Here is a 4,925-nt window from a genome sequence, read left to right as displayed (position 1 = left end):
ACCCACAACAGCTGTTGCCATGTCCCGCGGTGGAGAGAGGGGTGTCCTGCAGTGAATGAATGCATCCTGGGCAGACTGTTCCTGCTGAAGGTAGAGATGCCCTTTTTCCTTGTTTTGGAACTTTAAGGTTTGTCTTTGTTTCTGTGCGTTTTCTAGGCTGGGTTTTCCTCCCTCTTGTCAATTCTGGGAACCCCCATACCTTCCAGTAATTTCTTCCTTTTGCTTAAATACCTAGATTTGGATTTTCTTACTTGCCAATAAAAAATTTCGGATACAGAGAAACAGGTTATTTCCTGAATGAAAACCAACTTCCAAATGCCCCCACCACTGCCATTAATAAATGGTAAGCAAGTATTTAAAGGTTATTGTTGAAAGGCTACCAAATCCTTGGCCTGTCCTGGGGGCTATCCTGAATGAGTGACCCCTGGTCAGCTTATTACCTGTGCTTCAGGTTTGCTAATGTTCAAGCTGTCTCTTTTTCCATTCAGATCCCAGAATAATGCTGCTTTTGCCACTTCTGTCTAATAAAAGTTGTTGAATGACTATTTGCAAACTTTTATCTCTATGATTTAAGACTTTTTTTGGCTAATAGACAACTTAAATTAAATTTAGAAATAAATTATATGCTAAGTGTGAGACTTTGGGGATTTATTGGATTGTCCTCATTGCACTTAATGCCTGACTATAAACTGATGTCACCAACTGTAGCTTGTATAATTATGATAATAAGACGCTGTGTTTTCGTCTTTTTATATATTAGATCTCCAGGTAGATATTATTTGAATAAAGGGTTATTCTACTTCAAAAGATTGAAAAGCAATGCCCTGCAGAATATGCTTCAAATTAGTTACCATAAGGTTATAAGGCCCTCGCTGATCTGGGCCCAACTCACCTCTTTGTCCTCATTTCTGTCTACATAATGACTCATTTTGTAAACATTCTGACAAACGCTAAGCTTGTAGGCCTACTTCTTCCCTCCTACACAATGTATTGTTTTTGCCTCCTGTTTTCTAATATGCCTGCAAAACGTTCTCCTTTCCTGTGAGTTGGTTAAGTCCTACTAGCCCTTAGGACTAACACTTAGCAATAGTGCCCTCCCCACACACATCCCTTTGGCTGGGTTAGGATCCCTTAAAAGGTGGCTTCCTTATACCACATGGAAAGAGAGCTTCCTCACGGTGTGTCCTCACTGGCTGTGCTTTGCATTGGTTTTCCTGTCTGTCTTAATGGAAGGAGAGCTCCTTGAAGGTAGAGAAACACAAAGCTTGTCCCCTAACAGAGATTCTGTGATGTTTTGATTTATAATAAGAAATGTATACGTATTTGGTCTTCTCCATTTCTGGCACAAAGCAACTAACTTTTCCTAAGTGATAAGAGCACTAGGAGCATCTTCTGTTTGCATATTTGGTCTTTGGCCCCAGTTCCTGACACAGGGCTCCTAAACCTCTTGTAATCTCCTGGGTGATAGAATTACTTCTAACGAGGTGACTCTGGATGGGCTCCTGGATGGTCCTGGATGAGGGCTGGTCACCAGAAAGACCAAGCCCTGATTAGAAGCTTGGACTTTTCAGCCCTTCCCCCCATTCTCTTGAGAAGGAAGAGAGTCTGGAAATGGACTTACTGATCCATCATGCCTATGTGATGGAGCCACTGTTTTTGTGTTTCTTTTTCCTTTGTAAACCTTGCTTTTTGTTTGTTTGCTGTTTTTGTTCATTTTGGTGCTGTTTTTTTTTTTTGTGTGTGTATATGTGTATCTGGATGCTTGTAGCATTTCAATATTATCTTAGGAATTCAAAATTTCTAACAGGATTTGTGTGTGTGTGTGTGTGTGTGTGTGTGTGTGTGTGTGTGTGCGCGTGTGTGTGTGTGTTCCCAAAATGTTTTCCTCAGCTCTGGAAATTTGTCATATAGAGTTTGTTTGATTATTCATTCCCATTCTTTTTTCTTTCTATATGCTGTTTAATGGTTGTTGGCTTGCCTAGATTTGACAAGCACATATTTTATCTATTCTCTATATATTTTATCTTTTCACTTTCCCATAGTTTTAATACAGTTGATCTTCACAAATTTAGTTTCTAGAAATATACATTTCATTCTTGAATTGCTATTGAGTTATGACATTTCTCAATCATACTTTTTACTTCCAAGAACTCTTCTTGCAGCTACATTGCCTCTCTATCTTTGTAATTTGGTCTTCTTTTTACCACTGTAGTTCTCTTGGATCTGAGAATACTGATTAGATACTTTTAAAATTCTCTCTTAATTTTTCAGTAGCTCTGTTTTCTTTGGTGGATTTTCTCTCATTTTAGAGTATGAAATTATCATTTCTTGCAGCTATTTTCCTCATGTGCCCAGGGTTGTATAATGATTGTTCATATTTTTTTAAAAAGTGAAAGGGTAGCTGTTAGTTTTGGTTGTTGATGCTGGTTCCTCCAGAGTTTCTGTGGCCCAGGGATGATTTCTCCTGCAGGTGGCCACAAATCTTCACCTCCTTAGTGCACTGTCTGTATTTGACTGAAGCCTGACATGGTGGTGATGGCAACAGCTCAGGGAAGAGGATTCAGCACCCAGCTATTCTGCATTCAAACGTTTTATGGAGACCCTGGAGAACTGATTTTTTTTTACCCCTGAAAGTTCAGTTAATTGACTATGCACTATTTACTGATTGACTTAATTTCCTAGCTATTTGGGGTTTTTTTCCACATAAATAAAGATTTATTTTAAATTCACATAAAATACATTTAGAATAAGTCTAAACTTTTAGCATTTAAGTACTGTAAAACAAACACAGAGGAGCTTTTAGGATGTATAGTCTCCATTCTGTCCAAAAAGCCGGTACAAAAAGCTTTTTTTTACAGTTATTGATCATCACCTCGTTGCCTTAAATTTCTAGATTTTCCATTTTGAATTCTTCTCTTTCTGAAGACTGGGGCCACTCCATCTGCCACAACTCCAAGAAAAGTGTCTGTTTTTTCTTTAAAAACCACTTTGGGTTCCCCACCAGTATCAGCCTCTGAAGTTGATACATATTCATTATCAGAGCTTGGAAGTTCCAAATCTACCTCCTCATGGGACTCAACTTATTTAATTTCTTGCCATTCTCCATATGGGTTTGATTTTTCATGAGCTTTGGGTTTTTCTTCATTTGGACCTGATGAATTCTTCACATGGGTATTTTTTTCTTTCTGTGTTTCTGCTTCAGTTCCTTTATCACTATTTTTATTTTTTTCCTTAAACTTTATTTTTAGCTTTTGTGTTTCTGTAGAGACTTCTCCTTTTTTTTCCCCTTTGTCTGCTTCCTGTTCCCTATCAGAATCACTATGTGAATCTGATGATTTGGACTCTTCTAGGGTGCCAAGTGACTTCTCACTGACTTTACTAGAAAGCAGATCGCCAGAGTGTGGAATGAGATCATCAGGTTTTTCCCATCTGGATTGCCCTGTTTCTGTATTATAATAATAGGTATAACCATCTTTGCTTAAACCTTTTACCCAAACAGTCTCCACTGCTGTCTTTTTTAAGTTTCCTTGAAATCCTCCTTCAGGTTTCTCCCACTGAGATGCTCCTGTGATACGATCATAATAGTAATGGTAACCCTCAGAGGTTATGCCTTCTACTCATCTGCCCCTTGAAGGCCCCCTTTTCTTGCTGCTAATTTGATGCAGAGGTGGGTGGGATAGTGCTGGTTACTGGTGATATGCTTGACTCTGAAATTTCTGACTCTAAGCCAAGCCTTTTCGCATGCTTTTGGTATGCTTTCAGGGCAGCTGCCTCCATTGCAGCAAACTCCTTTGATGCCTTTTCTTCTTCCTTTGCCTTATCCAGGCTTTTCTGTTTAATCTCACTGATCCTCTTTGCCACATTTTCCTTATGATTCTTTCCTCTTGCATGAAATTCAATGCCAGGCCTATTGTCCACTCTCCAGCACTTGTAGTAATCACAGAATTTCTTTGATTGTGACTTCCAGTAGTCTCCCATGACTGGACCAGCCGCTCCGCGGGTCGCCCCCAGGCCCAGCTGAGTCATGCGTTCCCCACTCGGGGCAAGTTGACGCCCAGCTCACCGCGAGGCTCCGAGCCCAGACACCTCCCTTCTTCCCTGGGTAGCTATTTGTAATGAAAAGGTAACTATGTACTGAATTCATATAAATAAAAATTATAAATAGAAATTCTAATAAATAAGAAAACTGTTGTGTCTCTTCAGAATCATGATCCATTGAAGTTTTAGTAGTATCTTGGCATAAGTAACCTATTCTTTTAATCATTGAAATTTCAAGTTCCTTCTGCTTACATCTTTTGAAGTATCTTAGCTACTCAGCAATTTACAATTTCATTGAATTTGCAGTCTCACAATAGGATATCAAATTAATCTCCACTGACATTTATTTGACATTCCTTAAAACTACTTAATTGAAGAATTAGAATTTGAAAATTTTCTTTCTACCTGTTCAGGTACATATTTCTGTGTCTCTTCAATCAAGACTCACATGTGATGCATATTTCTTTTTAAAATATCCCTAGGAATTTTATATTTCGTATTTATTTTTAAAGTGATGTTTTTTTCCATTATACATTATAACTGGTTAAACATTTCATGTTTCATATAATCATTTGCAGGTGTTCATCTTACACAGTTTTTCCTTAATTCTATTAGACTTTCAGGTAACTTTATTGTATTTTCTCACTTAAATAAGATGCATTTCAAACACAAAATAATATAATAAACATTTGTACCCACCTCTTAAAATGATATTTAGTTATATTTATTTTTGGTATATAAAAAGTTATATAAAAATAACTAAATAAAGTTAAAACCCCATCCATAGACACCCTCGCAGAAGCACTCAGAATAATGTTCGATTAAATGTCTGAGAATCCCATGGCCCAGTCAAGTCGACCTATATATATATTAACCAACACATGGAA

General features: G+C 37.8%; 1 pseudogene; it reads right to left on the bottom strand.

Moving 5' to 3' along the window:
- Positions 1-2,858: 2,858 nt before the first annotated feature.
- Positions 2,859-3,978, bottom strand: LOC131750154 (WW domain-binding protein 4 pseudogene; annotated as a pseudogene).
- Positions 3,979-4,925: the final 947 nt, after the last annotated feature.

Source organism: Kogia breviceps, chromosome 2 (assembly GCF_026419965.1).
Source record: "Kogia breviceps isolate mKogBre1 chromosome 2, mKogBre1 haplotype 1, whole genome shotgun sequence".
Taxonomy (NCBI): Eukaryota; Metazoa; Chordata; class Mammalia; order Artiodactyla; family Physeteridae; genus Kogia; species Kogia breviceps.
This window is presented reverse-complemented; position numbering and strand designations above follow the sequence as displayed.